This window comes from Hemitrygon akajei, chromosome 11, assembly GCF_048418815.1.
Source record: "Hemitrygon akajei chromosome 11, sHemAka1.3, whole genome shotgun sequence".
NCBI classification, from domain to species: domain Eukaryota; kingdom Metazoa; phylum Chordata; class Chondrichthyes; order Myliobatiformes; family Dasyatidae; genus Hemitrygon; species Hemitrygon akajei.
In genome coordinates this window covers 88014082-88022533 of record NC_133134.1, presented here as the reverse complement: position 1 = coordinate 88022533, position 8452 = coordinate 88014082, and the positions used below count along the sequence as shown (strand labels likewise).

Below are 8452 nucleotides of genomic sequence, written 5' to 3'. Positions count from 1 at the left end.
TAAATGGTGGACGAACTGAATCAGTATTTTGCATCATTCTTCACTGTGGAAGACACTAGCAATATAGTGGACGTTTCAGATGTCAGGAGTCATGAAGTGTGGGAAGTTACCATTACTACAGAGAAGGTTCTTTAGAAACTGACAGATATGAAGTTAGATAAGTCACCAGGTCCAGATAGTGTATGCCCCAAGGTTTTGCAAGAGGTGGCTGAAGAAATTTTGGAGGCATTAGTAATTATCTTTCAAGATTCACTAGATCCTGGAATAGTTCCGGAAGACTGTAAAATTGGAAATGTCACTCCACTCTTCGAGAGGGGAGGGAGAGGCATAAGAAAGGAAATTAGTTGGCAGTTAATCTGACCTCAGTGGTTCTGCAAGTTCTGGAAGTGTTCTGTGAGAACGCATTCTGAAGCGGAGGTTAAATCAAACATAATGAACGCAATGTGTAGGTGACGCCAAGAGTGGGATTGGGGTGATGTGAATGAAGTGTTCTGAAAATCAAGCGGATATGGCACTGAGGAAATTCCTGTCCTAAATGCCGATACAATGTTTGGCAATAGATGGAACAGTGAATCTGACGCAATTCCCTCGCTATTAAACGATACAGGGCCTGTTACCTCTTACCTTCACAGCTGAAGGACGGCGGAAATGATCAAAGCGTAAATCTAGTAAAGCAGAGATCCTGTGTTCAACTCAAAGCAGAGCGTTAAATTTATGGTATTAATTGCGTATGATGAAGACGGGTTTCATGCAATCGTCGCTACTCACCACACCTGCAAACATTACCGCAAAAAAAAGAAAGAACAAATAAAAAGTCTACAAACCGGCCGTTATAGCAATGTCCTCGGAGCGTGAGCCGGCAGGAACGGTTCGTGTAGGTGATATTAATGACATTTTAGATTATATCGTTTGTCGTTTTCTTGTGTTTTTTGCGTGGTGATGTTGGATTAGAGACAGCCAGTCGTACAAACGGCGGGCGCGTCCTGCTTTTGTGGGCTTGAACTGGCTCTGATGTCAAAGCATTTCAGTTCTTCTTGCGCAGGTCTTTCCTGCTCGAAAACTAAGTTGAAATGTATCGGGAGATCAGAATCATTTACACCTAAATGGTTCGTATACACGAATTTCTCATGACGACACTGCGCCTTAGCCTTGGACTGTTCGTTCCATGGATTACGCCTGCCTTGATGAAATTCCCCATCGGTTTGAGTGTATCGTAATATTATTTCAATTATTTGTAGAATCTCTGGTGTACATAATTCATAGAAATATGGGACACGATCTCTTGACGTCCACAACCTTCACCAACTTAGTGCTGTTCTGCAAGAGCGCAGTGATGTCGCTGATCCTTACCGCAATACAGGAACATCTACATGATGAATTGTGATTTTTGGCTTTATTCTGCAAAACGTTTCTCGGTATGCTTAATTAATACAGCATTAGTGGAATTTAACTGAAAACGTAATAAACATTACCGCTTCCGAGCATAAATTTAGGGTAGCAGTTGAATTGAGACGATAGTTTCCGCGTTGAAAAGTGACATTATTTCTTGAACCATAGAAGACAAATTTGTAGATTTTTCTTCAGGGTATGGTCGAATTACATTAACAGGTTGCAAATTGTTGTCCCAAATAGGACATCAGGACATCAAACGGATGTAATAAATTAAGTGAATTAAAGGCAAAAATAGCTTAAGATGTTGACCTACACACAAGCATCCATGACTTTGATAAGAGCAACGAGAACCAAGGCGGTCTGACATTCAATGTATTTGTGGTCTGCCTATTTAACTGCATATTTCTTCCCAACCCATTAAGCTAGCAACATTTTTTGTTAGGAATTCATCGTCCCGTCTCTGAAATAATCAAAGTCTCAGTGCCTCGATCATTTTCCCGGAGGTTTTCCACGAAATACCGCCCTTTTAGAGATTTTATCAGCTGTGTTAAGGGAACGAGTTGACTATTTAAAAGCATAAGCTGGATTTCTAGATTCTCCATCATCAGTAGCCTCTCGATTCATCACCAAATTTAACATAGAGCATAGAACAGTACAGCACAGTACAGGCCCTTCGGCCCACAATGCTGTGCCGACCCTTAAACCCGGCCTCCCATATAATCCCCCCCACCTTAAATTCCTCCAAATTTCACTAGTGTGTCTGCCTCCACCACAGACTCAGGCAGTGCATTCCACGCACCAACCACTCTCTGAGTAAAAAACCTTCCTCTAATATCCCCCTTGAACTTCCCACCCCTTACCTTAAAGCCATGTCCTCTTGTATTGACCAGCGGTGCCCTAGGGAAGATGCGCTGGCTGTCCACTCTATCTATTCCTCTTAATATCTTGTATACCTTCATCATGTCTCCTCTCATCCTCCTTCTCTCCAAAGAGTAAAGCCCTAGCTGCCTTAATCTCAGATCATAATGCATACTCTCTAAACCAGGCAGCATCCTGGTAAATCTCCTCTGCATCCTTTCCAAAGCTTCCACATCCTTCCTATAGTGAGGCGACCAAAACTGGACACAGTACTCCAAATGTGACCTAACCAGAGTTTTACAGAGCTGCATCATTACCTCGTGACTCTTAAGCACTATCCCTCGACTTATGACATCTAACATCCCATCAGCTTTCTTAACTACCCTATCTACCTGTGAGGCAACTTTCAGGGATCTGTGGACATGTACTCCCAGATCCTCCACACTATCCTGCCATTTACCTTGTACTCTTCCTTGGAGTTTGTCCTTCCAAAGTGTACCACCTCACACTTCTCTGGGTTGAACTCCATCTGCCACTTCTCTGCCCACTTCTGCATCCTATCAATGTCTCTCTGCAATCTTCGACAATCCTCTACACTATCTTCAACACCAACAACCTTTGTGTCGTCTGAAAACTTGCCAACCCACTCTTCTACCCCCACATCCAGGTCGTTAATAAAAATCAAGAAATGTAGAGGTCCTAGAACAGATCCTTGTGGGACACCACTAGTCACAACCCTCCAATCTGAGTGTCCTCCCTCCACCACGATCCTCTGCTTTCTGCAGGCAAGCCAATTCTGAAACCACCTGGCCAAACTTCCCTGGATCTCATGCCTTCTGACTTTCTGAATAAGCCTACCATGTAGTGCCTTGTCAAATGCCTTACTAAAATCCATGTAGATCACATCCACTGCACTACCCTCATCTATATGCCTGGTCACCTCCTCAAAGAACTCTATCAGGCTTGTTAGACACGATCTGCCCTTCACTAAGCCATGCTGACTGTCCCTGATCAGTCCATGATTCTCGAAATGCCCATAGATCCCATTTCTTAGAATCTTTTCCAGCAGCTTTCCCACCACAGACTTAAGGCTCACTGTTCTATAATTACCCGGACTATCCCTACTACCTTTTTTACCTTTGTGAAAGGGAATCCAGACAAAACACCTACCCTGGCAGGACTTAAACGAACATACTTTGAATTAGTTCATCAGACATCATTAGATAACCAACATGCAATCCATTGCGCCACAGTGCCTACTATCGACATCTTTGATGCTTACAGAAAGAAGTTGTTCAACAGGGACTTGCAATGTTTCAACAGCAAATCCTCGTCCACACTGGTTTGTTCTTTAACTGAAGAATCGACGAAACCAGTCCATGAGTTCCTATGTCACTGCAAAAGTGGATTTCTCAAGAACGTCTGGATTCAGACAGATGCGTTTGCCGAAGAGTTAAGGCGATGTACTTTTCTTATTTTTGATTTTCTTTTGCGGGCTTGGATCGAAACTCCACTCTCCTCCTAAGCTGTTGGATTGGGGGATCAGCTATGGGTGTAACGGCAAGGTAGAGCGCCATCGACTTGGGTTCAATTCTGCCCGGTCGGTAAGGTGTTTGTAGCCTATGGCTACTTGGGCTTCTGTTTCCTTCCACGTTCCAAAGTCGTACAGTTAGTCAGTATATTAATGAGCCACGTGGGTGTAACTGGGGGCATAGGCTCGTTGGGCTGTGGGTTCTGAATTTTATTCAACGGAACTTGAAATGATTTCCGAATTCTGCCGACAACGTGCATGAGGCAACAGTGTGCTCACGGCAATGTCAATCATACAACCCTAGAGGTTTCTCTTGTGAAAATATACTAGTTCAGAATTAGAATCAGAATCAGGATCAGTTTTAATATCACTGTCTATGTCCTGAAATTTGTTGTTTGTGGCAGCAGTGCATTACAATTTCTAATAATATAAAACTATGAATTACAATAAATATTTATAGAATATAAATAAAATATGTAATAAAAGGGAGAACAAAAATAGTGAGACTGTAAATTGTTCATTCAGAAATCTGATCCTGGAGGGAAGAAGCTGTTCCTAAAATCTTGAGTGTGTGTCTTCATGCTCCTGTACCTCCTCTCTTATGGTAGCAATGAGAAGAGAGTATGTCCTGGGTGACGGTGGTCCTTAATGGTAGATGCCGCCTTTTTGAGGCATCGCCATTTGAACATGTCATCAATGCCAGGAGTTGGGGCGGGTTGCTCATGCCCAGATAGAGCTCGGCAGAGAGTTAGCAACTTTCGTCTGCCATTTTCCGATTCTGTGCAGTGGCACCTCTATACCAGACGGTGATGAACCAGTTAGAATGCTCTCCACGGTACGTCTGTACAAATTTATGAAAGTCTTTGGTGACATACTAAGTTTCTTTAAACTCCTATTGAAATACACCCTCTGGCATGCCTTCTTTGAAATTGCATCAAGATGTTGGATCCAGGATACGTCTTCAGAAACATTGCCACCCAGGAGTTTGATACTGCTTACCATGGGTTCCTTGATGAGATCTGGTGTGTGTTCCCTCCCCTTTCCCTTGCTGAAGCTGCAAAGAATTCATTGTTCTTACTGAAGTTGAGTATAACGTTTATGTTGCGATACTGCTTAAACAGTTGTTCTATCTTACTCCTATACGCTTCCTCGTCCTCGTCACCATCTGAAATTATCCCAACATCAGCAAATTTATAGATGGCATTTGACCTGTGCCTATACACACAGCCGTGAGTGTAGAGCAGTGAGCTAAGCATGCATCCTTGAGTAGCTTCCTGATGCAGATTTCAAGGAGCCAGTTATAGGGTGAAGTACGGAGGTCTAGTATTGGAGCTTTGAAATTGGCACTGATGGTATGATGGTGTTGAACGCTGAGAAGCAATCAATAAACAACAACCTGACAAAAATATTGCCTTTGTCCAGGTTTTCCAATGAGATTGCATCCCCTGTAGACCTCCTGTGGCGATAGCAAATGATAGCGTCTCCATATCCTCCCTTCGGCAGGAGCTGATTCTGGCCATGACTAACCTGTCAAAATACTTTAACACTCTAGTTGTTAGTGCAAATGGGCATTAATCGTTGAGCAATCTTACCCTGATTTTCTTGGGCATTGGTTTGATTGTCGCCGTTTTAAAGCAGGTGGGAATCATAGATTGCAGTAGTGAGAGATTGAATACGTCCTTGAACACCCCCGCCAGCTCGTTGACACAGGTTTCAGTGCCCTACCTAATATAACCTCAGAGCCTGATGCCTTGCTCGAGTTCAGCCTCTTGAAAGACGTTCTTACGTCGTCCTCTGAGATATCAATCACAGGGTCACCAGATTCTGCAGGGTTTCACGCAGGTGTTCCTCTTTCAAAACGTGCATACGAGGCGTTGAGCTCATCCGAGAGTGAATCATCGTAGCAGTTCATGTTGTTAAGTTCCGTCTTATTCGAAGTAATGGCCTGCAAACCCTGCCAGAGTTGATGTGCATCTTATCCGATTTTTAACTTCAGTCGGAATTGATTTTTCGCTCTTAAAAATTCTTCCGTATTTATTTCTTGTATAATTCTGGGTCACCGGTCTTCAATGTAACAGATCCAGCCCTTAAAAGTCTGGAAGGCACATACTCATCCACACAGGTTTTGATTTGACGCATTTATTCAGATTCGAAGGTGAATCCCTGAATATTGTCCGTCCACCGACTCAAAACAGTCCTACAAACTCTCCCCCACCGCCCTTACGCATACCTTCTTGGTCCTCACCACTGATACTGTAGTCTGGATTTTTTGTCTGTACGGTAGGAGTAAAAGTACAGGCAGATGTTTGGACGTTCTAAATTGACGGCGTGAGATAGTTTGTAACTATTCTTGATGGTAGTATAACGGTGGTTAAACATGTTGGCTCCTCTGTTTCCGCAGGTAATATGTTGGTAGTAGTTGTTCAGAGACGTTTTGAAGCTAGCCTCGTTGAAATCTCCACCCCCTACCCCACCCCCACCCCACACACTCGCAATGATCGACAAGGCATCAGGATGCGTTGTTTCCTGAATAATAATCAGAGTGTTTAGTTTCTCCAGTGCTTGCCGAACGATGGTCAGTGATGACGGCAGAAACCTCCCCTGGCTGATAAGATTGAGGACACTTAACCGCTAGGAGTTCCAGATCAGGTGAACAGGAATGAGGCACAAGTGTCTAGGCGCCACAATGAGTCAACCATGATGTATAATCCACCTCATCTACGCCACCCTTTCTTTGCGGTGAATGGTGAAGCCAATGGTCTGCAGGGCTGCGTCCGAAATGATGACGATGAGCTTCATTTCCGTGTAGCAAAGTACTCTGCAGTCTCCGGTGTCCCTCTGACACTTCAATCTTGCTCTGAGGACTTTAATTTTATATTCCAGCGACGGAACATTCGCCGGCAGGGAGGTCAGTAGTGGGGAGGAGGGTGGAATCTAAGGCTCCGCGTTCCAGTCGCACTTGTAGTCCAGCAGGCCTTCAACCCTTCCTTTGGCTTAGAAACGGCATCAGTGACGCGAGTTTGCAGACCGGGGTAAGCTGATTTTGAGATTTCTTAAACGTTTTAGACGATGTTGTTTCCTGAAGTGTCCATGCCTGTAACTGTGGATTTCTGCTGTAGTAGTCCTAAGTGGGAATATTTAATAATTCGCATTAGAGCTGCACGCAAAGAGTCGACATTTATCAGCACCATCGTACTGGAGAATATTTTAGCGTGGGTCCCGCAGCATAAGAGAACTGCATGCGGGTCACTCGGAGCAGAAATTCATATCATGAACTTGCTTTTAAATGTGTTTTCAATCATTTATTGATCATATCACATCGCTAATAATGGTCTTCGGATCTCACGGACTTTCCATGTTTTATGAACGCCTTTAGATCGAATTCATTAGATTATTGAATGTAACTTTTCCCGGCCTAATGAACTTCAACTGATTCAAAACGCCGCTGCAAGACGTTTAACTAAAACTGGGATGACGGAACTTATCATTCTCAACCTAGCTACTCTGAATTGGCTTTCAGTGTGCTTTAAATTGATTTTAAAGTTCTCTTACATGGTTTTAAAGCTCTTAGTGGTCTGTGATCGGAGTACATCCCAGATCGCTTTCGCTTTCTAATCCTTCACGAGCTCTCAAATGCTCTTCCACAGGTCTCTTAAATTTAAGCAATCAGCTTCAAACTATAATTGGTAGATCAGCTGTTTTGAATGACGCACCTAAACTGTGGAATCTGTTATCTAAAACTACAGAAGATGTAGACTCAGTTGTCACTTCTAATCGCAAAAACCACGTATTTTTGTTTGTTACTTTCATGCTTCCGCTTTAGCGAACTGGAAAGCACTTTGAACTACATCATTCTGTATGAAAAGTACTGTGTACATAGGTACTTTTATCTAGTGAAGTTTCTGTTAAGAGACTTTCTCGAATTGTTCGTCCCAATGTTACAATCATCGGTGAACTCAGGAAAAAACAGAAATCTTCGCAAAGCTTAGAACAACCTTTAATTTTCAATCTCAGTGACTAGTTATTCCAGAATATTGAGTTCTGATTCAAGGGAGAGAGCCCAGAGAGGAAATTGGTGAGGTCGTTATTATAAAAGAGCCCCACTTTCACTTCACAGATCCCTCTCCTTTGCCGAATGTTTAATCCCTGTCGATCTTTCAAACTTGCGTGGCCCTGGTGAAAATACAAATATTTAAAATGCTGCCAAAGTTCAGTGGGCTAACAATGTAAAGCTGATTGGAAGGCAGAACGTGCAGAAAATGTAGTTCCTTCCTTTCACAAATGCTGCCCAAGCTACTGAATGTTTGCACAATTTTCTGTGTTCATTTCAGATTACAATGCCAGCAGGGTTTTTTTCAATAATAGGGTGATTTTATTTCTCGGTACGGGGCATAATGTCAACATTTCATTGCTGAACTTCGCTAAACAAGAGAAAATAGCTGCGCATTTGCCGAACCTTGACACCAAATTGGAAAGTGTGCTGAATTCCGGAAAGACGTATTGAGGTAACAAAACATGACATAACATCTGTGATCCCGACATGAATCGAACATGCAACCGTCTGATCTGGAGTCAGACGCGCTACCATTGCGCCACGAGGCCCATTTTCAATTTTTATGTCATTATTTCCAGGAACTGACATAATAGGAGAACAGGATTCCCATGCCTTTG

General features: G+C 43.1%; 1 non-coding gene across 1 annotated transcript; it reads right to left on the bottom strand.

Annotated features, from left to right (window-relative positions):
- Nucleotides 1-8311: 8311 nt before the first annotated feature.
- Nucleotides 8312-8383, bottom strand: trnaw-cca (transfer RNA tryptophan (anticodon CCA)). The gene has a single exon. It is a non-coding gene; the product is annotated as a tRNA-Trp (tRNA).
- Nucleotides 8384-8452: the final 69 nt, after the last annotated feature.